The sequence below is a fragment of the Schistocerca serialis genome, chromosome 1 (assembly GCF_023864345.2).
Source record: "Schistocerca serialis cubense isolate TAMUIC-IGC-003099 chromosome 1, iqSchSeri2.2, whole genome shotgun sequence".
NCBI lineage: Eukaryota > Metazoa > Arthropoda > Insecta > Orthoptera > Acrididae > Schistocerca > Schistocerca serialis.
The window spans coordinates 261,154,103-261,181,373 of record NC_064638.1 but is presented as its reverse complement, the minus strand read 5'-3'; the positions used below and the strand labels follow the sequence as shown (position 1 = coordinate 261,181,373).

The window sequence follows — 27,271 nt, the reverse complement described above, 5'->3', positions numbered from 1 at the left end:
TTGCATAGGACAGACTTGCGTTGAGAACTGCATCAAACCAGTCTACGGAACGTAGACTACAACAGTTAATTACTACAATCAGAGCTTAAAAGAGGCAAGTTGCTCCACGAACAAAACTTGTAACCTTCTGTCACCCCCCCTCCCCCCCCCCCCCCCCTGTAACATTATGTGATTGCCTTATCATTTTAAATCATTCACTAGTCCAGCAGTCGCTCGGCAACAGCTACAGTTAGCAAATAATGTTGTGAGAATGTAAAAGGTGAACGACCTGTGACGTAACGTGTTTGTTGTCGAAGCGCCGTCAGAGATGCACTAAGTTACTGACTTTGAAAACCGCGGCGCGACAGAAGAACACTTTTATACATTTTTTTTATGTACGAGATATTCTCGATGAACAGTTACTCATTCTTCTCTTGTCTCTTGTAACTTGTGTCGGACGCGCATGTCTTGCCACCGTATTATTATCGTTAAAAATAATATTATTTTAGTGTAAAGTAAAAGTGCAATACTAAAAGTGCAATACTGCATAGCAGTAAATTTATTGTGCGACGTGTATGTGAAAACGTCAAAGGAATTATTTTCATTACGAGAAGAGAAGTGCCAGTCAAAACAGCATCCATGTTAAATCCTTCATTGAAGTGTAAGTTCATCTATTAATTGCCATAAATTCAGAGTTAAATGGAACTGGTGTTTGGACTATTTTTTTAATATAGAATCTATGTCTCATTCCTTCATGAAGATATTTAATTTTCTTTATGTTTCTGCCAAATAGAGAGTTCACAGTCACGAATTCTTTCGTCGAAATCGGACGGAAGTTGTATGCGGCGAAATATTTTCTCCGAGCCATATTCTACTGGTAAATGCATAATAAACTACGGTCCCTTAGGAAATTCATGTTGAGCTATCCAAAAATAATTATATTTTGAATAGGCATTTACTCTCCTCTGCAATGCAACTTCCGACTGATCAGACGATCCAACAAGAGACAGCCGCACACGGTCGGCGTTCGCAAATATATTTGGTTCAAATGGCTCTGAGCACTATGCGACTTAACTTCTGAGGTCATCAGTCGCCTAGAACTTAGAACTACTTCAGCCTAACTAACCTAAGGATATCACACACATCCATGCCCGAGGCAGGATTCGAACCTGCGACCGTAGCGGTCGCTCGGTTCCAGACTGTAGCGCCTAGAACCATACGGCCACACCGCCCGGCGCAAATATATTTCCACCGCTGATTATAGCTATATGTTACAGCACAAAAGTAAACATATTGTTATAACAAGCGACTACGAACGGGGACATTTATAACTGTATGTTTATGTATATACATTACGTAAACATATCGTTAAACCCCCCAACCCTCCCACTGGACGAAGCGGAACATAAGCAAACTACATCTGTATTTACTGTACTTTGTGACTTCAGATGCTCCGTTTGAGAAAATCAGATATTGAAATTAAAAAGTTCAATAAAGCTTTCCAGTATTTCATAAAAATACTTCATTAGAGCCAGAATGAACTGGTTCTGATTAATATTCCACCAGACAGAAAATGTGCCTCCGGTATAGTGAAGCATTTGGTTATTAAGTGAGTATCTACAAACAAGTACACACCAACAAAAATGTTACTTCCAAGTGTATCGTTCTTGTGAGCTGGGCCTTCTTTTATTCTAACAAATCATTACAGTAGAAAAAAAGATTATCTTGAACCAAAGGGGCTTGCGAAAAATGGAAGGAAAATGACTAAATACAAGAAGTCGGAAAAACATGAAGCAGGGTTGTAGGTGATTTTAAGAATTAGGTTAGCTATTGAAATTCGGCGAGATACGTTTCACATGTTAGAGGAAACTGTCAGTCTCTATCTCTTCGCACTCATAACGAGTTATTCGGCGGTGGTAGAAACAGCAAAAGATGCATATTGTAGCTACGTAAAGGGAGTGAAAAATATGGCATTCAACACTGTTTCCAAGCCTTAATGTTAGTTGCGGAAGCCCTTAATTGAGTGACATTAGGTAACACCGTGAAAGTGTCTTATTTTCCAAAAAAACGTTGTGTCCTAACGATGTCTTAATCATTCAAGACCGAAATATAATCTGTATTGTCGAATCGTAGCAGTTGCGAAGGAAGAACAATCCGGAAGATTAGATTAGCAGATCGGATAACTACACACGAGATAGTGAATGGAAATGGGGAGCAAAGAAATTACGGCACACTTTGACTAAAAGAATGGATTACTGTTTAATAGGAGACATGCTGAGACATAAATGAATTGTCAAGAGGGAAGTGGGGGCCGTGGATAAAAATGGTAGATGGAGGCCAAGGTTTGAGTGAAATAAGCAGGAGTAGACACAGGTTGTAGCAGTTATATAGAAATGCGCAGAATAGACTATCGTGGAGATCTCATCAAACCACTCTTCCCACTGAAAACTACAATACACACACACACACACAAATACACAGAAAGGATATTTTTCCATGTCTCGTAAATAACAAAAATAATTATTTCATGGGGCTCAATGGCTGGGTTCAAGCCTTTCTATTGAATGCCACTTGCGTGTCCCTAGCCTACGCTAGTTGTCCAATGGGGGAAGGGGACCTACAGTTTAACACAAAATCCGAACTATCTGCCTTTCCTGGAGACTACTTACATCGTTGAGAGGTGAAGGTTAGACTAAAAGTCAGACTGAAAATTTCCGTGGTGCGACCAGTGTTCAATCCCGGAACCTGCCGATTTCAAGGCTCCTGCTTTACCAATAGATCATCATGCCCGACTTCTAGCATCAAGACGAGCCAGTTATTCATCTGGCCAATGACTGCATACCGTTAAGATGTCAGTGAACTCCCTTAGCTGAAAATCTGAGTTACTTAGCAAGCCTCGATATTGTAATGATAATTATGAAACACGAGTGACGTATGTGTTTTTCTGTGGTGAAAAGTCTGCCATTCGATGTATGGGATGATAAGTTTCAGATGTGAGCCCTTCAGATACAAATTCACAGCCAATTTGGCACAGATGTTAGGAAGCGAGAGCGCATGCGCAGCACGTACGAATCGTGTTGCGGTGCCGTGCGCTACCCCCACGCAGTTGGCTGCCGGAGTGCGCTATCCATGCCAAGAGTCAGACAGTACGACGTACTGGCCAAGACACCCCCACGCTTTAGGAATACATCTACATCTACATCTACATTGATACTCCGCAAGCCACCCAACGGTGTGTGGCGGAGGACACTTTACGTGCCACTGTCATTACCTCCCTTTCCTGTTCCAGTCGCGTATGGTTCGCGGGAAGAACGACTGTCTGAAAGCCTCCGTGCGCGCTCTAATCTCTCTAATTTTACATTCGTGATCTCCTCGGGAGGTATAAGTAGGGGGAAGCAATATATTCGATACCTCATCTAGAAACGCACCCTCTCGAAACCTGGCGAGCAAGCTACACCGCGATGCAGAGCGCCTCTCTTGCAGAGTCTGCCACTTGAGTTTATTAAACATCTCCGTAACGCTTCCAAGTGTATCGTTCTTGTGAGCTGGGCCTTCTTTTATTCTAACAAATCATTACAGTAGAAAAAAAGATTATCTTGAACCAAAGGGGCTTGCGAAAAATGGAAGGAAAATGACTAAATACAAGAAGTCGGAAAAACATGAAGCAGGGTTGTAGGTGATTTTAAGAATTAGGTTAGCTATTGAAATTCGGCGAGATACGTTTCACATGTTAGAGGAAACTGTCAGTCTCTATCTCTTCGCACTCATAACGAGTTATGGCTGGGTTCAAGCCTTTCTATTGAATGCCACTTGCGTGTCCCTAGCCTACGCTAGTTGTCCAATGGGGGAAGGGGACCTACAGTTTAACACAAAATCCGAACTATCTGGCCAAAATCTATCGTGGAGATCTCATCAAACCACTCTTCCCACTGAAAACTACAATACACACACACACACACAAATACACAGAAAGGATATTTTTCCATGTCTCGTAAATAACAAAAATAATTATTTCATGGGGCTCAATGGCTGGGTTCAAGCCTTTCTATTGAATGCCACTTGCGTGTCCCTAGCCTACGCTAGACACTTAGACACAATATCTGTATGGTGCGAAAAGATGACTGTATATATTGAGAAGTGTGAGGTCATCTACGGGAGTGTTAAAAGAAATCCGCCAAATTTCAGTTACACAATAAATCACAGAAATATAAAAGCCGTCAATTGAACGAAGTACCTAGGGTTTCACAGCTGCGTATCCGATTTCCTGGTTTGACTCATCTTCTTATTAACAACAAGGTCAGTTGACCCGAACAAACATGAAAACTATAGGAATGACTAAAATTAGGAAGCTACAAGAGTAATGATTTTACAGAAGTGTGATAGTACGAATACTTCTCCCATGAACAGTAGAGATATCAACAAAATATTATGAACTCACACATATCTGGCGCCGCAAAGCGCAGTTTGACAACGTTGTGTGGAACTCACATAAAAAAGAAGGGCGTAGTGGAGAGAAAAAAAATTTCGTACAGTCACATCACATGTGTATAGGTCACAGATGAGTACGTTAAAACAGTGTAAAACTGTTTCTCCATATATAATCAAATAAAAAATTAATAAAAATTTAGACTGAAGGGACACGCTAATCTATTATATTTCAGCATGAATGATGCGCTACACAATAGTAGATAAAAACAAATGTTATAAATACTCTCGTAACAAGACCTCTTTTTGTCCCACCCTTTTTTTAACTTACAGTAAGAGCCCTCAGTGTATCTCTATTTTTATTCATTAAAATGAAGTCTCATATATGTTCGCTAATTTTGCACTGTCTTTCTAAATTTTTTTAAATGTGTAAACAAGAACGAAAATGTACGATGCACATTGTCCTGTCAGTATTCTTATAGCATAATACCTACACTTGAAGATGATTTGCAGCGCAGATTAAAAGCGGTTGTTGGTAAATAAAAAGTAGTGATCCAGGCGGTGTTAATAATTTGTGACATTGGAGTTGCGAGAAGTTTAATCCGGGGTCTCACGGGGTAAAGCGTGGCAGGCGACGGTCTGTTGACACAGAGCCGGCACAGATTGAGAAAATACAGTTCTTGTGAAACACAACTAGCTCTTTATTCGCACAGAGTAGTGAGTGGTATCAACAAAGGATCTCGCATTTGATTCCATGTTTCTATGCTTGCAGAAGGCTTTTGACACAGTTCCTCATAAGAGACTTCTAATCGAATTGCGTGCCTGTGGAGTATGGCTTAAATCGAATCCGTGATTCAGTTTAATTCGCGATTTCCTGTCAAAAAGTTCACAGTACGTACTAATAGGCGGAAAATCATCGAGTAAGTGATATTTGACGTTCCCAAGGAAGTATTAGAGGTCCTCTGCTCTTCTTAATCCATGTACATGACCTAGGAGATAATCTGAGCGGCCTTCTTAGATTGTTTACAGGTGATGCGGCCATTTACCATCTAGTAAAGTCATCAGAAGATCAAAAGCAATTGGAAAATGACTTAGACACAATATCTGTATGGTGCGAAAAGATGACTGTATATATTGAGAAGTGTGAGGTCATCTACGGGAGTGTTAAAAGAAATCCGCCAAATTTCAGTTACACAATAAATCACAGAAATATAAAAGCCGTCAATTGAACGAAGTACCTAGGGTTTAGATTGTGAACAACTTAAATTGGACCAGTCACATAAATGATGCTGTGTGAGACTAACCAAAGACTGCGTTTTATTGGCAGAACACTTAGAATACGTAACAGGTCTACTAGGGAGACTGCCCGCACTACGCTTGTCCGTCCTCTTCTGCAGTACTGCTGGGCGGTATGGGATCCTTACAGGATGCGATTGACGGAGGACATCAAAAAAGTTCATAGAAGGGCAGCTAGTTTTGTATTATCGGCAAACAACGGGAAGGTGGTCGTTAATATGATACGCGAGTTGGGGCGGCAATCATTAAAAAAAGGCGTTTTTCCTTGTGACAAGACCTTTTCACGAATTTCGACCATCAACTTTCTTCTCAGAATACTAAATATTTTACTAACGCCTACCTGGATAGGTAGAAATGATCGTCATAATAAAATAAGTCAGTGCTCCCACGGTTTAAGTGTTCGTTAATCCCGCGCGCTGTGTGAGAGTAGAACGGTAGAGAAATAATCCGATGGTGCTTCGAAGAAGTCTCTGCCAAGACGTTAAGTGTGGATTGCAGTGCGGTCATGTAGACGCAAATGTAGATATTTAGATTCTGTAGACTAAGAGAGTAAAAGAGGAATAGCATCAAACATAGGCCTTAATTTGAGAGAGAAATTTCTGAGAAAGTACGTCTGGAGTACAGCAATTTACGATAGTGAAACATGGACTGTGGGAAAACCGGAACAGAAAAGAATCGAAGCATTTGAGACGTGGTGCTACAGACGAATGTTGAAAATTAAGTGGGCTGATAAGGTAAGAAATGAGGAGGTTCTGCAAAGAATCGGAGAGGAAAGGAATATGTGGAAAACACTGATAAGGAGAAGTGACGGGATGATAGGACATATGTTAAGACATGATGGAATGACTTCCATGGTACTAGAGGGAGCTGTAGAGGGCAAAAACTGTGGAGGAAGACAGAGATAGCCGGACGCTGTGGCTGAGCGGACCTAGGCGCTTCAGTCCAGAACCACATGGCTGCTACGATAGCAGGTTAGAATCCTGCCTCGGGCATGGATGTGTGTGATGTCCTTAGGTTAGTTAGGTTTACGTAGTTCTAAGTCTGGGGGACTGATGACCTAAGATGTTAAGTCCCATAGTGCTTAGAGCCATTTGAACCATTTTTGAAGACAGAGATTAGAATACATACAGTAAATAATTGAGGACGTGGGCTGCAAGTGCTACCCTGACATGAAGAGCTTGGCACAGGAGAGGAATTCGTGGCGAACCGAATCAAACCAGTCAGAAGACTGATGAAAAAAAAAAAAAAAGCAGATGCCTAATCTGTTCCCACCTATAAACTTTTCCGACTAAAACCACGGGGCAGTATGTCGCGTAATTTCTCTCAGTCGCAGCACATCGCCAACAGTACGCGGATTCTTGCCGCGGCCGCGTGTTTGACTTCACGCGACGCTACCGAAGCTCGGAGAAGGCGTGGAAGAAGGGAACGTTTCATCTCGTCGTCGGTGGGAGGTTTGACCCCTGTGTTCCTTCTTTCCTACATTATTAATTTTCGCTAGGTACAGACTAGCGGAGGACTCGGGAAAGGGAGAGGAGAGGACATCAGCGAGCGGCCGGCACTTCGGAAAACTGGTGTTCTGCGGGAAGTGTGTAAGTCCCCTGAGGAAAATTATCACTAACTTGCCGTTTTCTTTGGACATTTTTTCGTATCTTTTTAAAATTTATTAGTTACTATTTAAAATTAAAGTAATCACTGAATAAAACAAGTTTTTTTTGTTTATGATATCTTTTTTTTATTAACCTCCAGAATAAAAATGATGTTGCATCAAAGTACCTGATAGTTATTATTAAGTGGTCTAGTGTGGGCTGTAATTAACGTACAGCAGCAAAACTTGGTAGAATTCTAATGCATTAATGCGGAGCCGATTCACGCTGAAAAAAAAAGTCCCAATTTTGGCCATCAGGTGTAAATTTGGGGCTGTGAATGCAAGAGAGACATGTTGAAATGCCTTCATATGTAATGGATTAGGAACAGTACGTGGACAGAAAAGGCCAGACAAGTTTATTACTAACCGTCACTTTCACAATTTGTCCAATATGAGCACCAGAGACATTGACGAGATGCTGTATAGCGCCAGATTTTGCGCCTGGTGGCGAAAATTGGAAGTAATATTTTTTTTCAACGCAAATCGGTTCAGCATTAACGCATTTATTGGAGGGCAGCGTGGAGGGTAAAAATCGTAGAGGGAGACCAAGAGATGAATACACTAAGCAGACTCAGAAGGATGTAGGTTGCAGTAAGTACTGGGAGATGAAGAACCTTGCACAGGATCGAGTAGCATGGAGAGCTGCATCAAACCAGTCTCAGGACTGAAGACAACAACAACAACATTAACGCATTAGCATATCTAGCATGTTTCACTGCCACACAATAATTACAGCTCATACTGAATCTCCGTGAGTAGCTGCACTTTAATTATAAGCTCCTGGTACCATGGTTCTCAGAATATTCCGTCAGAGTAGAAGTTCGGGAACCCCTGCTGTAGAGTACGCCCGAGCCAGAGTTTTGGCCGTGAATAACTGCTGCGAGAGGGCCCCGCGGCTCACGTTTATTACTTTATTATCCTCTCCAGTCGTCCGATGGCCTGACCGATACAGATACCCGGCAGGCACTAAATACCAGACGATCTTGCTCGAGAGAAAGTTCCTGTGACGAGCTAGTTTACAGAGAGATGAAGTAGAGTCTCCACTTTGTGCCAGAAGGCCGGCCGGTGTGGCCGAGCAGTTCTAGGCGCTTCAGCCTGGAACCGAGGGACCGCTACGGTCGCAGGTTCGAATCTTGCCTCGGGCATGGCTGTGTGTAATGACCTTAGGATAGTTAGTTTTAAGTAGTTCTAGGGGACTGATGACCTCAGATGATAAGTCCCATAGTGCTCAGAGCCCCTCTCTCTCTCTCTCTCTCTCTCTCTCTCTCTCTCTCTCTCTCTCTCTTGAGCCAGAAACCCACCGCCAAAATTTCGGGGGTTGTTGGGGGATATTTCCTGAGTACATGGAATAAGGCTAAATCGAAGAAAGACAAAAGTAATTAGGAGTGGCAGAAATGAAATTGACAATGGATTCAACATACAAATTGGTGACCACGAAGTAGACGAAGGGATTCTGCTAAAAAGACTCTTCCCACTCCGTTAGGCTGGCAGGTACAGCAACTATATGAAGAATATTTTGAAGAAAAACAGTCTTGGGTTAGAAAATGATTGTTTCATGACGCGTTTCGCCTTTTTAGGGCATCATAAAATTTTCTACAGAAAAGAAGAAAGGGAAACATAAATAGCGAGAGGTGTGGTACTATCATGCACAGCCCGAAATAACATCAAAGCAGCGTCTACGAATCATCTGAAAGAAAACTTTGCTGTTAAGCAGTGAAATAACCACGCGCCAATAGTGCAAACATTACCTTCGATACACACATAACGGCAGGCACGACGGTGAAGCGATAGGACGATTCTGTAAAAATTTCAGACATATGGCTTCATCTAAGTGCAGTGTAGTGAAATTGATCAATACAGTTGCATAAAACAAGAGAATTCGTCGCCTCCGGCGGCTCGCTATAAAGTAAGTGGATTTAAAATACGTATGTTTGTTTGCACGGTCACCTTCCACAGAAGCTGTCGTAATCAATTATCACTGGTTATTTCGTCCTACGCTTACTGCAAAAGTATTTTTCACTAGATGCGTTTCGCTTTTATTTATAAAACATCTTTTGCCGGTGTTTACATATCCTGCAACCCAATGGTTTTTCCTCCGTTGTTAGTGGAGGTTGAGGTCGAAAAAATCTTGGCAATTTTTTCGCCTCTTTTTGAACCCAGTTCATCTTACGCAACACTGATGATTTTTACACTTGCCCCCAGTTTTGCAAACCTCCCAAGAGGAATAGTTCTGTAGTTTCTTGTGTGTTGCACTCAGCACAGTGTTTACGTTTATTTTATTGATTTTAATTGCAGTAAGCTTAAGATGGAAAAAAACCAGTAATAACTGTTACTGCATTTCGTTTGATTTCTTCTGATGAAACTGTATGAATTACTGAGTTAGAAATGTTATGTTCGCTTTCACCGCTGCATAGAGTTGATATGCCCTACCGATGATGATATGTTCCAGGGCCACACTGCACCGTCTCATTGGTTGACAATCGTTTTAGATGGATTTAAAGAGCGCTGTAGACAGTAGACAGTGTCAACGAATAATTTGGTCAACTAGGTCGGCCATGAGTATAAAACAACGACCTGAAATACGATTGAACGATCCACTTAGGTCCAAAAGTCTCTTCCAAGAAAACGCGTACCATTATGGAGTTCAGTGGAACAAGCTGATGGATATTTTGAAGAAAAAAGGAGTAGGTTGGAAAGAGAGAGACGACTGATACAGAATCTATATTTACACCAGAAAGTAAGGATAAGGATAGGAAATGAAATGTCAGAAGGAAGCAGCATTGGACGAGGTGTTAGACAAGGTTATTGCCTTTCCCCACTGTTGTTTAACGTATACCTTGAAGAGATTATTACGAAAGGCTAAGCTGGGAAAAGAGGAATATGTATTGGTGGAAAGAGAATAGAATGTATAAGATTTGCTGATGACATCGTATTAGTGGCAGAAAGTGAGCGGACAGTGAATAACATGCTGAAAGATCTGAATGAAGCTTGTGTGGAATATGGGATGCATATAAACACAGCAAAAACAAAGAGTATGGTCATCAGTACAAGACGCAGACTGTCCAATATTAAAATAGGACAATCTACCATTAGCCAAGTAAGTTCATTTAAGTATCTTGGAAGCACAATAACTGAAGTCTTGAGATGTCACTGGGAGGTGAAAACTCGAATTTCTATAGCGAAGGAGGCACTCGACAGAACGAGGAGACTCTTATGTGGCAAATTAGATAAAGGACTAAGGAAAAGGCTAGGGAAATGTTTTATCTAGAGTGTGGCACTATATGGGGCACAAAAATGGACGCTGAGACGAGAGGATGAAAAAAGGTTAGAAGCATTTGAGATGTGGATGTGGAGGAGAATGGAGGGAATAAGCTGGATGGAATGAGTGAGTAATGAAAGAGTATTGGAAAGGGTTGGTGAGAGAAGATGTCTGCTGAAGGTTGTAAGAGAAAGGAAAAAGAACTGGTTGGGACATTCATTGAGAAGAGAATGCTTGCTAGCAGATGCTTTGGAAGGATTGGTTTGTGGGAGAAGACTGAGAGGAAGAAGGAGATACAAGATGATAGAGACATAAAGGGAAGAGGAAATTATGGAGACCTGAAGAGGATGGCAGAAGACCGGACAGCCTGGAGAACTACCATGTGAAAACCTGCCTTTAGGCAGAACACTGATGATGATGATTATGGATGGCCAAGGCTGAACATATCTTCAATAGGACGGAGGATACAGTCGTACACGGATTGAAGGGGGCCACGGACGACGAAGTGGGCAGGTAATCAGTCACTTGCGATGCCTCACTGAAAGTCCTTTATTTACCTTTCGGTGTGGGTATGCAGTGGAATGACTGCGTGGGGACAGGTGTGTGCTGCGTTTATGGTCGTGCTGCAGGTGCGTGCGTCCCTGAGAGAGAGAGAGGGGTGGGGAAGGAGGGGGGGGGGGGGAGGCGAAGTGGGTCTACCCGGCAGCCCACGCCGTTCCGACTGCGTTGCTCAACAGCCGGCACTATCGCAGCCGCGATCGCTAGCCGCTAAGTTGCCCTGTGCGCCCAGCAGCTACTGTCTGCATGTTCCCCGCAAGTCCGCCGATGAGGCTGTCGACACAGCACAGCTCTAGGTTCCCCGAGGCCAGATCTTTCTCTGTGTAATTCATCGCGTGTCTCGTCGAGTTACAGTAGCTGAGGCCGGCCGGAGTGGCCGAGCGGTTCTAGGCACTACAGTCTGGACCCGCGCGACCGCTACGGTCGCAGGTTCGAATCCTGCCTCGGGCATGGATGTGTGTGATGTCCTTAGGTTAGTTAGGTTTAAGTAGTTCTAAGTTCTAGGGGACTAATGACCACTGCAGTTAAGTCCCATAGTGCTCAGAGCCATTTGAACCATTTTACAGTAGCTGAGAATGGGTGGCAGCGAGTGGAGTTAAAAATTTATTGATCGTATAAAGAAAGAAAGTACACTGATGTTCAAAACTTAAGGACGAAAGTAAATTTTGCGTGATGTATCACTGACGTTAACCCCTGAGCCAATAACACGCTCTTAAAATTTGACGTCATATTGATTAGTGGTTCTCTTTCTGCAGCGTTCTGAAACTGGAGCTTTAAATATGGACACCTTGTATACATTTGACACTGAAAGCCCACAGATGAATGGCACAATTTGAACTGTATTTAGTGGTTGGTCAGCTGGAATCAAAGACGTGCCTGAGACCGTCATCCAAAGCCAGACGTGCCACAGCCCTGTAATGAGTCCTCAGTTTCACTGGGTCCGCTTGTAACGTTCTTTTCGCTGCTGTTCTTATCTTCCTCCTCGTCTTACAAGCTTGACCAACTCTTTTCAGACTTTCTCATCTTTCTTAAATTTCCTATTGTGAGAGCTTTAATCTGTCAGGATGGTCAACGAACAGTCCAGTGAGCAAACACTCCGTTGATGTTCGGATCCAAAAATCCAACTTGGGGCGTCGCGCGACGTGTTCTCCAGCCTATCGTTTCTCACAAAGTTGTGAATTCTGAAGGATAGTCGACGCTTGTTAGCAGATTGCAACTCCTGTAGAGCAAGCTTGGAGCTGCCGCTGAAGACGCACTGTCTTGTTAAGAGCTGATCACGAAAGGAAGGGTTTCCGATGCACGCTAAGCGTACAGTTTCAACTTCTTGCGAAAAGTGAATCGTGCGGGTATCATCTGAACGAGGTATCGCAATTACCACACTACACAAGTATTCGGTATGAGAGAGAATGATTTAAATACCACTTCGGCGACAACAGAGGAAGATCATTTATGTCGAATACCAGCACGATTTCCTATATTGGTCCAGTTCCCCTTACTTCCCCAACTAATACTGAGTTTTTAGTATTCTCGGCGTAGCAGGGATGCCAGATTCCACCGTTCCTTTCTTCAGAGGGAAAATTAGTGTTTAGGAAAGAATAAGGTAGGACGTCGAATATGGCCAGGAATTATCCCGTCGTTGGTTTTGGTATTTTAGGGAATTTGGCTAAATCGGATTGATGGGAAGGGAAGTAGAACTCCGCTTCTCTTCCGATGCTAAGGCTCAATTATCGTGCCAGTTCGCTCCATTCTTCCACAGCAAATACCATGGGCACGAGTGTAAAGTTCCGACCTATGTGCTTCTGTCGTATTTGCTTGTATTTCGTGGCGTCCCTAACACTTGTTTGACGTCAGCTGCTGGCGGCTATTGCTACCTGCAGCAAGAGTGTTGATGTCGGCACCAGTGTTAATATGTTTACTTAATGGATGAACCTGCCGTGACGCAACTCAGAAGTTGTCTAGCGCCTTCTTTCCTTTACAAAGCTCTTATCTAACTGATCTGAAGAATATAGGTTTAATTAACATTATCGTAGAACATTAAACCTACTCCAACACTACTCCATATACCGCTATACCAATCATACTCAAGTTTACCGCGGACCTGATTTGGTTATATGAGATACCCATCGGTGTCGCGCCGTGGTTGGAGAGTGAACTGAGATGATATTTTGGTAACCGAGTACAGCCAAACATTTTGAGTCTATTCATTTTCGTTTGTTGGAGCGTCTGAATATATGTTTCATGTTACATGCGAAACAATTTTATAACTGCATTCCGGCTGCATTAGTGTGTTTTACTGTATTAGAGCACACTGTTTTTGCAATGGGGTTGTTACATGACTTGTGTGACTGTAGCTGACACTTTTTATCGTGACATTTGTTAAGAATACGAGAACCGTCCATTGTGATGTATATGTTGCCCTGTCCTAGCAATAAACATGAAAACAGGCATGACGCCCGAACTATGATGCGTTTACTCGAACAGTAGAAAAGAATAATACAGCCGACATGCAATAATTCGTTTCGTATGATAAGAATAGGGTAGTCGCACCACCCAATGCATCCAACAGTTCTCAGCTTCTGAGAACGAAGATTCTCGCAAGGCATTCTGGTGTAAATCCTTCACGACTTTACTGCAGCATCACGCTTTTGACGACCACCTCCGTCTTCGTCCCGAGTAGTCGAAAGCTAGAGGTTTTCCGCAATCTGTTGCAGCAAGAAAACCGAGAATGTTTTACATAGTTTTCAGGTTGTTTTAAAGTATTCCCTTAGATTTTGTTCCATCTCTGTCGAAACTGAGGAAGTACCCCGTCTTTGGCAACCTCTTTGCATGATAACACGTTAAATGCTTTGAATAGATTAGTAATCCCCCTACCTCCGCGTCTTTGAAAAATCGAATTTCCATCTATAAAAGAACTTCAAACGTCTGATTACTTTACAAATAAGTTAATGTATTGCCAAACACTGGCTGACTGCAGTCTGGATTATTTGCGGTGCTTTACAGTTACATGAGGTGTGATCAGGTTTATATTCTGGGTGTGCCAGTCAGGTTATATACTGAAATCTAAACCTTTACAGAAAGATTCCTTATTTTAGTGTGTCTCTTAAGGGAGATGCTTGTTTAAATCATCTCACTGCTGTCCTTATTTGCGCTTCGTACAAATAAATACTAGTAGAAAGTAACTGAAGCATAAAAAATATTTCAGAAATTTATAGCACCGTCACGGACATTAACAAATACCATACAACATGGATAAAATTTAAGAATTCCTTTTACTGTAAAACACGAGAGAAACTTATCTTGAAATAATGTATAGGTTTCATATCAAGTTAAGAGTGGGTATCCAGGGTGGCGCGGCGAATCTCTAACCGAAGGCGCGCGGTTTCAGTTCGGAGATTTTCTCTGCTCGGGGACTGGGTGCTGTGTTGTCCTTACGATCGTATCGTCACAACTGACATTCCACTACTTAGAGAGCTGCATGGGCACGTCCCGAAAACCAATTAAAAAAAATGCGGGGTCAACAAAGAATGTGGTCATATACTTTTTTTACTGTAGGGGAGATCTAGAAATTTGGAAAAATCTGAATTGACAGATAACTGTAAAAAAGCCCATCAAACATCTTTTGAAATCTCGATTAGATATCTTCAAGAACCGGTTTACACGGTGAAGTCTGAGAATTTTAAGCAGCGTCCTACAAACTGCTCTCAAACGCAAAATTGAAAATAAAATTAGATAAATATCAGTTCGCACAAAAACTTTTAAGAATTGTTCCAGCAATGCGAATGTAACAGGAAGCTACTTGAATATGGTGAAATATGGACTTGCCCCATAGTGCACATCGGCATAAAAAAAATCAGCCACCGTTAAGCTTGAGTTAAGTTTCATGAACCTGCGGAAGAAGAAGAAGATTAGGTTTTAGTGTCCACCCAAGATAAGGAACGCCGTTTTAATGTTTAATGAACGACTGATATCACGTGCATGTGTACAGAATGTTCACGTGACCATTATGCAAACTTGCGAACACCGTCGAGCGATGAAAATGTGGTAACGTGCGTCAGGTTCTCTTACTCAAATTGCCTTTCGCTACCATGGTATGAGAGCTGTATAAGTAGTGATACAGTGGAGAAATGTCGTAATTACCACACTGAGCTCACGCGTGTGTTCCGCATTACTCAACATTCATTCTGGAATAGCCTTCAATATGCACCGCTCCTTTCGCTTATAGGACAATCTTGTCTTTCGGGTATGGCCTTAAGCAAGATTTGTGATAACATTCTTTCTTTTTACAGCTAGCTGTATAAAGGTACAGGCTCCAGTTCGACAGACAGATCGAATCGGAAACGTGACGAACTTTCTACCGCAACTGAAGGAAAACAGCATGAGTGGAAACAATGCACGTTAAGTTCCAATGAGCAATGGGCTGAAGCAGCGTGGTTGCCGCCAGTATTTGATATATACTCGATGCCGCAAGGACACATGTAATATGTATTAGTGGTGTCTGCATGAAAGTCACGTCAATAATGCTGTAAATATATATATTTGTCTCCGAATTACATCTCATTCTCTCTATCAAGTTCCTGTTATGAGAATCTTCTTTAATATATTGCTAAACTTTAAATGAATACTTCGCTGGGAATGATATCGATGATAGGAGTGTCAATAGCCAGAAAATTTAAGTAATGGCGGATTCGGATGAAGACATTTCTACTTTTCAAGTTTAGTCTTTTTTTACACATTATACATTGCGATATTTCTCAATTTGTTTTGCTAGTAACAAAAAGAACTTAAAATTGTAAAGCTTAAAAAAAACCTAGTGCTAGAAAACAACATGGCCAGAACGCAAGAGACATAAAAGTTTATGGACGGTCATCCCAATTGCTTAATGGATAGAAATCCAGTACTCTGCAGTAGAGGCAGCATGTCGAAGTAATTTAATCGTAAGCCAACTCTCCTGAATTTGCGAAACGTTCGAAAAGTATTCCAAAGCCATTCTACTGGGCGTATCATATTTTGGTAAGCAAGGGTGCGAAAAATTGCACGCGCTTTTTGAATTTTAAGCCCAGCGTATACTAAAGTGCAATCAGAAAACATGCAATATCATTAGAACGTAAGTGCATACGGAAGCTTCTGTAGGGCAATTTAGTAAATGGTATTGGGTTTGGGGTTGGGTTGTTTGGGGAAGGAGACCAGACAGCGAGGTCATCGGTCTCATCGGATCAGGGAAGGATGGGGAAGGAAGTCGGCCGTGCCCTTTCAAAGGAACCATCCCGGCATTTGCCTGGAGTGATTTAGGGAAATCACGGAAAACCTAAATCAGGATGGCCGGACACGGGATTGAACCGTCGTCCTCCCGAATGCGAATCTAGTGTCTAACCACTGCACCACCTCGCTCGGTAAATGGTATTGCATCAGAGCAAAACAGCGTAGATTAAATGCCAATGCATGCCGTAAACTAGACCAACAGAATCATATTGTCACCTTAATGTTCACAAAACGTAATGCAGCTGCTCTAAACTCTGACCTTTTGTTTCTTCTTCCCCATCATCTTCCTCACGATTCAAATCATTTCGTAGGTAACTGGAATCCTGATAGTCTTCCTTTAGAGTATTGGTGTAAAAAACAAAGAAAATCTTCCAGAAAATTTTGAACCGCTTGTAAACGTTCTCCACAGAAACTTATTGCTATGTAAACTAAATTTTACGTCATCATTTTACATTTTTTTCACTATTTTCAAAGTTAAATTCACATCTTTCAGTAATTCTTTGTAGTGGAACTGAAGATTAACAGTTCAGTTGCTAAGAGCTTTACCCACTCCATTTTCAGGGAAGAGGAATTGAAATCAACAACAGACAAAGTATGGTTGCATAATGGACTTAAAAACAGGACACAGCAACATCTGTTAGCGTAAGAAATGATATTCTATCTATGAAGAAAAATAAGTGACATGTATTATACAATTCTTTATTTCTTCCTGACACAATTACAGAACATGATTACTGCGACTGGCTTCGGCCACCATTGGACGTCTTCAGAAGCTGCAATGAGAAGAGGATGGAACTTTTAATTGAAATCTGAAAGATCATAATTTTATATTGTATTTATCGTTTTTTGTTCTTTACCCACAGTTTTGCGAAGATGGCCCATGTTTGACTGAAAGCGATCACAATTAAGAGCGTGTTACGTTATCGTGACTACGTATCTTATGGAGCGAGCCGCTGGTGAACTGACGCAGCGGTATTTGATTTCTGTAACTAATTTACACCGAAACGCTTGTTGTAATCGTACATATTCCCTGGTTGACTACGATTCTATACTGGATTCCGAGAGATAAGAAAAGGACGGCAAATAATGAAAGGTGACGTTAGAAAACACGCGGGACCAACATCCATGTACATGGCAAGACTGTGATGCTTGGGGAAGGCTAAACGTCTCTATCCAGTAGCGGATATTAAATACGAGAGTAATTTCAGAAGTCCTGAACACTGCGCAACGCGAGCGTTACGGAGACGCGATCAAGTTGAAATTCATGTAAGTTGTGAGCGAGACTTTAGGCGTGTCGGTCACATAATTGTTATGTGTTTGCTGTTTCGTGAGAAATTCAGCTTTAAAATGGAAGCTGAAACAGAGTCGGGTGAGATTACACGAAATGGTCAGCGTTCCTACATCAAAATCGAATCTATACGTGGAAAGAGTCCAATGGACATTTACAACGCTTTTAGAGAGGTGTGTGGGAATAGTGTAGTGGATCGTAGCACAGTGTCACGGTGGTTTACTCGAGTAAACACAGAGGACAACCAGAGAAGTGGATGGCCGTCAACTGCAACAGACTACATCTCTCAGGTTGCTGTTGGTGACATTTTCAGAGAGGATGTGTGGGAATTGCATATGGGGCTAGAATGTCTGTCACTTCAGTTTACTGAATCAGAACTGAAAAGTAAAAGACGAGAAAAGTTGCTGCCAGATGGGTTCTGTATGATCTGAGTGAAGAGCAGAAACCAGGTCGCAAAAGAACCGCTGAAGCATTCTTTGAACGTTATCGAACAGAAGGAGAACAGTTTTTTAAAAGGCTTGTTGCACTTGATGACACCTGGATAAGAGATTTTGGGTTATAACTGAAGTCTCAGTCGTCACGACGGGGAATTTCCGACCCTCCAAGCAGGACAAAATTCCGTCGCTAACAAGCAAAGGTGAAACTGATGATAATCTTTGCGTACAACATGAATGGAATCATAGCTACAGACAGAGTACCCTAGGGGTTGTCTCTAACGGTCTCGTACTACAGGCCGCTTTTGCAAACTGTTTTGCCCCCGAAAACTCGTCAAAGAAGTCCTAACACGCTTGCAACTGATGTCCTCATTTTGCACGATAACGCAAGACCGCATGTTGCTTACTAGTAATAGAAACGCTCGGAAATATGGATGGGAAATACTTCCCCACCCACCATACAGTTGTAATATGAGCCGACCAGACTTTGATTTGTTTCCCCAATTGAAGTAGCCGGCCGGAGTGACCGAGCGGTTCTAGGCGCTACAGTCTGGAACCGCGCGACGGCTACGGCCGCAGGTTCGAATCCTGCCTCGGGCATGGATGTGTGTGGTTTCCTTAGCTTAGTTAGGTTTAAGTAGTTCTAAGTTCTAGGGGACTGATGACCTCAGAAGTTAAGTCCCATAGTGCTCAGAGCCAAGCCAATTGAAGTAATAACTCTGAGGAAAACGTTTTGATACAACTGATGAAGCTTCCAGTGAGGTGATTCGAGTAATCAGACAGATCGAATCGTGCCTCGGGCATGGATGTGTGTGATGTCCTTAGGTTGGTTAGGTTTATGTAGTTCTAAGTCTAGGGGACTGATGACCTCAGATGTTAAGTACCATATTGCTTAGAGCCATTTGAACCATTTGTTTTTCATAAAAGTGTCACTGCCATTCGCCTCATTCCGTATTTCTTTCAGCTATTTTCTGTACTGCACTGTACATCTACATCTACATCTACATGGTTACTCTCCAATTCACACTTAAGTGCCTGGCAGAGGGTTCACCGAAACCATTTATATACTACTTCTCTACCATTCCACTCTCGAATGGTGCGTGGGAAAAAGGAACACGTAAATCTTTCCGTTCGATCTCTGATTTTTCTTGTTTTATTATGATGATCATTTCTCCCTACGTAGGTGGGTGTCAACAAAATATTTTCACATTCAGAAGAAAAAGTTGGTGATTGAAATTTCGTAAATAGATCTCGCCGCAAAGAAAACCGCCTTTGTTTCAGTGACTGCCGCCCCAACTCGCGTATCATATCAGTGACACTCTCACCCCTATTGCGCGATAATACGAAACGTGCTGCCCTTCTTTGCACTTTTTCGATGTCCTCCGTCAATCCTACCTGGTAAGGATCCCAAACCGCTCAGCAGTATTCCAGCAGAGGACGGACAAGTGTAATGCAGGCAACAAAATATTTTCGCATTCGGAAGAGAAAGTTGGTGATTGAAATTTCGTAAATAGATTTCGCTTAAATGAAAACCGCCTTTGTTTCAGTGACTGCCACTCCAACTCGCTTATCATATCAGTGACACTCTTACCCCTATTGCGCGATAATACGAAACGTGCTGCCCTTCTTTGCACTTTTTCGATGTCCTCCGTCAATCCTACCTGGTAAGGATCCCATACCGCGCAGCAGTATTCCAGCAGAGCACGGACAAGTGTAATGTAGGCTGTCTCTTTAGTGGGTTTGTCGCATCTTCTAAGTGTTCTGCCAAAAAATCGCAATCTTTGTTTCGCCTTCCCCACAATATTATCTATGTGGTCTTTCCAATTTAAGTGGCTCGTAATTGTAATTCCTATACTGTGCCTTTACTATAGCAGTTGTTTCCGTGTATGGTCCAAGTCTCACCGAGTTATTTTAGTTGGCAGTGACAGGTCGTGCGAAAGTTAATTTCGTACTAAGTTCTGCAGAGCATTATATCTATATGGAAACAGTTGTATGCTGGTTTTGTCTGATGGCCGTTTCATGGTGTCGTCCTTTTCTTTGCCCAGTAATGCAATACTCTCAACCAGCCTGAATCAGTGCTCAGAATTTCCATTAGGACATACATCCGGACGCAGAGCTGCGGAAATTCCGATAGAGTTGTGTGGCGGCGTGGGGTCGCTCTCACGGCTGGTGAGATCGTGCGGCCTCGGTAACCCCAGGCCAGACCACGGCGTGCCAGGGCAGGGTAACCTTTTGGGAGAACGCCCCGGGGGACTGCACTAACCGCGTACTGACAGGGTCGTGGGGAACAGCGCTGCCCTCCTGGCCCGCCAGCGCACTTGCGCAACGCCCGTTGCGTCACAGGCATCGCGGTGCCTCTCCGACACGCCCTTCCCTCGCTTGCGAGACGCCCTCCGTCTCCAGAGGTTCTCCGGAAGAGATGATACGCTCTACAATGAACACAGTTCAGAACAGAGGCCGGCTGTTAGTTTCGCTGCCGGAAGCATACAACGCCTCTTTGAAAACATCAGTTTTTGTGCACATGCATCCACACTGTCCAGGCACATGAATGTGACCACCTGTCGAAAGTCTGAATAACCAAAGCGGACCGCTGCGGGGCGTTGATGACTGGAACATGTTGTCTGGTCGGACGAGTCTCACTTCAAATTGCATCGAGCAGATGGATGTGTACGGGTATGGAGACAACCTTATGAATCCATGGACCCTGCATTCAGCAGGGGACTGTTCAAGCTGGTGAATGGTGTGGGGCGTGTACAGCTAGAGTAATATGGGACCTCTGATGCGTCTAGATACAACTCTGACAGGTCACATCCTGTCTGATCACCTGCATCATCCATGACCATTTTGCATTCCGACGGACTTGGGCAATTCCAGCAGGACAATACGACACCCGAAACGTACAGAATTGCTACAGACTGGTTCGAGGAACATTCTGCTGAGTTTAAACACTTCTGCTGGCCACCACACTCCCCAGATATGAACATTATGGAGCACATCTGGGATGCCTTGCAATGTGCTGTTCAGAAGAGATCTCCACCCCCTCGTATTCTTACGAATTTAAGGACAGCCCTATAGGATTCATGGTGTCAATTCCCTTCAGCGCTACTTCAGACATTAGTCCAGTCCATGTAAAGTCGTGTTGCGGCACTTCTGCATACTCGCGGGGGCCCTACGCGATATTAGGCAGGTGTACCAGTTTCTTTGGCTCTTCAGTGTAACATTCTCATTTCCACTGTTCATTCGAACTTGGACTGAAGCGCCGGCCGGGGTGGGCGAGCGGTTGTAGGCGCTACAGCCTGGAACTGCGCTGTTGCTACGGTCGCAGGTTCGAATTCTGCCTCGGGCATGGATGTGTGTGATGTCCTTAGGTTAGGTAGGTTTAAGTAGTACTAAGTCTAGGGGACTGATGACCTCAGGTGTTAAGTCCCATAGTACTCAGAACCATTTGAACCATTTTGAACCGACTCCGGTGCCGTGACCGGCTACACTAGGTTTCTCGGTTGAGGATCCATGGGGCGAACAGCTCGATCGAGGTGGTCTCTCAGATTCTCGATTGGGTTTAAATCCGGGGGAGTTCGGTGGCCAGGGGATTACGGTAAACTTATCCCGGTGCTTTTCAAACCATGCACGTACACTGCGAGCTGTGTAACAAGTTGCGTTGTCCTTCCGGTAGATCCCATCGTGCCGAGGAAGGACATGGTCCCCAATGATAGATGCATACTTGTGTTGATTCGTTGTGCCTTACAGAATGACGAGATCACCCTGGGAATGCCACGGAAACGTTCCCCAGACCGTAACGTTCCGGCGATTAATGCAAGATGTTTACTTTCAGAGGCCTCACGTCACATACGCCAACCACTATCTGTCCGACGCAGCATAAAACTTGATTCATCTGTAAAGGACACCTGCTGCCATTCAGTGGACGTCCAGTTGCAATATTGCCGTACAGATTCCAGCCTCGACCTCAACATACAGCACTCAGCAATTTCCGCACGACCAGGCACTTTCTGCGGAGGCTCGCTCTCAGCAACATTCGCTGCATGGTCATTGAGGAGACACTGTTGGTAGTCCCTTGGTTCATGTGGGCGGTCAGTAGGTCAACAGTGCTCGTTTATTGGCATAAATGGCTCTAGGCACTATGGGACTTAACATCTGAGGTCATCAGTCCCCTAGACTTAGCACTACTTAAACTTAACTAACCTAAGGACATCACACACATCCATGCCCGAGGCAGGATTCGAACCTGCGACTGTAGCAGCAGCGTGGTTCCGGACTGAAGCGCCTAGAACCGCTCGGCCACAGCGGTTTATTCGCCGTACATGTTTCCACAGCCGTCGTTCACCACATTCGTTTATGGCCGGTGGTGCACCATGTTTGGCTCGGCACCAGCTGTGGGTAGCGACGTTTTGCCATCCAATTATACTTTGAGCACGGCAGCACGCGAACAGTTTAAAAACTTAACTGTATCGGAAATGCTTCCGCCCTTGTCCCGAAAGCCAATGATCATGACTTTTTTGGACGTTAGACAAATCTACCCATTTCCGCATTACGACAACGACTGAACTGTTTTCCATATCCCTCCAATATGCTTCATATACCCTCCATTGCTGGTGCTGCCACCCGCCTTCTGTGAGTCGAACAAGGCAGCGACTGGATCTTATACATCCACAGTCCGCAAGCCACCTTAAGCTGTCCTCATAAGCGCCGCGTTTCTGTCATCTCGAAGCACGCCAGAAGTGGCGTCTTGTCGTGGTTGCTGCATACTCCGAAACTGCCTGCTACATCTCACGAACATAACGTGCTCGTCATTGTGATTTGCGATCGCAACGCTCTCCAGCGGCAAATGTCGGGTACATCTATCGCGCTAATCACACATTTTGTTTATAGAAATGGACGCGCGTAAAATACTTATGTTAACTCTGTTGGCGATCGTCGAAGAAGGTCGTAGGAAATCGCGAAGAAGGTTCTGCACTTGTCGATGGCTTGTACAACGAATTGCTGGTAGAGGACTACTACGTATGCTGCACAACGATCTGATATATATAGTCTCCTTCACATTTTCGGTTTTAAATTGAATATAGTTAAAGTATCATGCCTAATGTCAGTTTTTGCATGCATAGTATCCATATTTTCGGCGCTGTATTGGGTACCATCACTCCGAAGTAGCATAGGTTTCAAGATCGACATTCATTTCGTAAATTTATTCGAATGGAAGAGAAAATTTTTTCCGAAGATATATTTGCTGGAAAGGTACAAACATGAGGCAGTCCATATAACCAAGAAAAAGGTATATATGTTCTACGAAAGCTTCATAATAGCATAAAAACTTCCAGTGTGTAACTTGTGTTCACTTACTGACGAAGACTGACAGTTTCGTTAAGCTTTCTGGCCACTGGGGAAACATTTCAGTTGGCATATGCAACAAGAATCGAAGCAGATACATGTTATTTATGATAAATAATTACGATTATTGAAGATAATACTTGTATTAAATTAATAAGAATGTCCTAGAATGTTTTAGAAAACAAAAGACGATAAAAATTAGGAAATAGACGCGAGCCTGCAACTTTCGTTTGATAGTTCGCAATGCTATCATCTACGCTACAACTTCAACATGACAACAGTGTCTAAGTTCTATGGTGCACAGTGTCTAAAGGCTGCAACTACAAGTTTCACTACTTGGTATTTAAATAAGAAAAATTGCACCAAAAATAATACAATTTTGATAAACCATGATTGGCGTAGAGCGAAAACGGTGTACTTGCATAGCACACTAGCTGTATTATGAAAACCGGCCGGTGTGGCCTAGCAGTTCTAGGCGCTTCAGTCTGGAACCGCGCCACCGCTACGGTCGAAGGCTCGAATCCTACATCGGGCATGGATGTGTGTGATGTCCTTAGGTTAGCTAGGTTTAAGTAGTTCTAAGTTCTAGGGGACTGTTGACCTCAGATGTTAAGTCCCATAGTGCTCAGAGCCATTTGAACCATTTCTGTAATATGAAAATCATCAAATACGAAAAGCCTTTAACTACCGATATGTAGTTTTCCTGTCATTTTATTATAACAAATCATACTAAACATGCGTTTTCCATAAATACTCAATGCGCTGGTGCTTTGAAACAGATAATATCCATACCAGACGCCCTATAATATAAGAACCACCACATATGGACTTCATCATTATATGAGTTACATAATACAATATGACGTCTCCTAAGTTCTGCTTGTTATGTAAAACCGATACTGCATCTCACTGGCTACATTCCCTTCACGCGCCATAAATTTGACATGGCAGACTCTTAATTTCGCACTTTGCAGTGTAGTGGAACGTGGAATTCCGCGATGTGACATCTCCAGCAACTCGTATACAAATGTTTTCACATCCCACGAGAGTATGGCTTTACCGTATGAAGTGAGGGTACCTGTGGCGTCACTCACTTCCCCTCTGCCCCCCTTCCCTGTTCCATTCGCGAATGGTGTTTGGGACATGTCGTCTCTGAAATGCCTGTGTGCTGTCCTGTTCGCTTTGTGGACGCCAGGACTGGTATTCCAGTATCTGAAGTCTGGGGATTTTGTCCATATAATCAAAAATGGTTCAAACGGCTCTGAGCACTATGGGACTCAACTGCTGAGGTCATTAGTCCCCTAGAACTTAGAACTAGTTAAACCTAACTAACCTAAGGACATCACAAACATCCATGCCCGAGGCAGGATTGGAACCTGCGACCGTAGCGGTCTTGCGGTTCCAGACTGCAGCGCCTTTAACCGCACGGCCACTTCGGCCGGCTTCCATATAATCAATTGGACTTCAACAATCTTTCTAAATGAGTCGTGACCAGCGCTCTTGCAGCTGGTACAAGAGCGAGTGGTTTTACCATAATAGCCGGTATTATCTAACACATTTTGCAAAGAAACTTCTGCCAGTCCAGCCAGCAGGCGGCGCTTTACAATATGGTGAGATTTGTAGGAACACGACATGGCCAATGTAAATGCCTGAATTCGACTTCTGGAGCTGACTGACAGAAAGGTGTGACTGTTCAAGCAATTTCATAGGGCAGTACGGAGCTCGTAATACCGAGAGTCAGTAAACATATCTCACAGCGTGTTAAGAGGCAAGTAGTAGTGGTACCACACAACAAAAATTTTTATTAGAAGAGATGATTGTTCTTGCTGTGCCACATTACTCTGCCGGGAATGCTAAACATGCAAGTTGTAATTTGCGAATGACATTTGAGGTGCAGTCAAATGGAAACCGAAAATCCGCCACAATGGCACCAAGGAATGGTGCCATTCTGAAGCAGTCACTATACGCGTTAAGCCATTTATTCCACTAGGCTACGAGACAATCAATTCCTGTTTCGCAGAATGCAGTCGCCCGCTAACAGAGCCGGAACCAACTCACTCTTGCAGTTCCTCGTCCGAGTGAAAGCGACGTCTATACATGTCTTTCTTCAGGTCACCAAAGATGTGAAGACCCGCCCTTTACGGGGTATCTGCAGTGTTTTCCAACCAAAATCGCTGAAGCGTAACCTTCATCCGATTGGCCGCGTGGGGGCGGGAGGGGGTGGGCGTTATCGTTCAACAGGATGACTCCGTCCGATAGCCTTCCGACAGACAGAACGAGGGCAAACGGCAAAGCCAACAGTGGAAGCATCGCACATCTCCCCCGCCAAAGAAATCTAAAGCTGTTCACACACGTTCCGGTAAGGTCTTGATGATCTTCTTCTTCGACTGCAGGGTCCCTCTGCTTGTCGAGTTCTTCGAGTGTGGGACTACAAGCAATGTGCAGCGCTATGAAGACACTTTGCAGAAACTGCACCGAGTCGTCAAAACGCCCAGCAATGTTGTCGGACGCAATTATCCAGTTGCACGATAACGCCCGCCCACACGCTGCCAACTGGACGACGGCTACGCTTCAGCGATTTGATTGGGAAACACTTAAACATCCTCGGTACAGCCCGGATCTTTTACCTTCTGATTTTCACATCTTTGGCGACCTGAAGAAATGCATGTGTGGATGTCGGTTTCAGTTGGACAAGGAAGTGCAAGAGTGGCTGCGGTTGTGGATCCGTCAGTGGTCGACAGCGATCTACGAAACGGGAATTGGTCGTCTCTTACCCTTGTGGGATAAATGTCTTAACGTGTGTGGTGATTACTTTCGAATGGAACCATTCCATCATCCCATTGTGGTTGATATTGGGTCTTCATTCGTGTACCCCTAAAATATGGAGTGCTACATTGATCAGTCTTTGCAGCAGAGGTTTAGCAGATTTCATTTGATTCTTTCTAGCTGATCAGGAGGAAGCTTGATAACCTTGTTTCTTGTAAAGTTATCTCGATGTACTCATTGGATTTCTTCTCTGCCGGCCGCAGCTTCTGACATGTGATCAATAGAAAGTGAATTACGCAGTGGCTTTTGGAGAATACTACTGTGATTTCACAACGAAGTGTCAAAATCTGAGTTACCGTCTCATCTCTTAAATCAAACCAAAATGAGGCAAATGAGCTTCCACAATCAATCCTTTCTAAGAGCCAGTATAAAAGCCATCTCTCCAATAACGATCAGAGACACACTGGGCTGACCTAACTCTCTCGCATCTGCCTGCTCAGGTCACTCTCGAGATCCGTCGGTCTAGTCTGTAACACTTCTTGTATGTGAATTTTGAATGACTAAAATTGAATTTGGGAATCGGGCAGTGTGGATAAGGTCCATAGCATTGCCAGAATAGCGTACAAACATCTAGACATTAAATATATATACTATAAGTTATACTAGAAACTTAACACGGGATTCACTGCTCTCTCTAGCGATGTTACAATGGAATACGGCATATACTCACACCGTCCTCAGGTTTCCTGACCACCTACTACTAGTGGAGTGGTTAGTCTCCCATTACGGACTGCTCGCAAAGCTACAGCAGTGTAAGCCTTCAGACACTGTGTAATAAAAAATGGACCGAAATGTAGCAAAAGCACCGTAAAGTCTAGTGCCCTCTGGAGCAGTGGTGGCATTTGGAAATGTGCGTCTGAAGTCGACAGCCAGTGATTCTTCTGATCAACAAAAATATTTTTCAAATACGAAAAGTCTGCAAGAAACCGAAGTGCATTCCCGTGCGCAGGCATAGAACC

The 27,271-nt window shown here is 43.5% G+C and overlaps 1 protein-coding gene across 1 annotated transcript in view; it reads right to left on the bottom strand.

Moving 5' to 3' along the window:
- The window catches only part of LOC126467286 (atrial natriuretic peptide-converting enzyme), a 264,050-nt gene that overhangs the window by 128,858 nt on the left and 107,921 nt on the right, over positions 1 to 27,271 (bottom strand). The window lies entirely within an intron of this gene.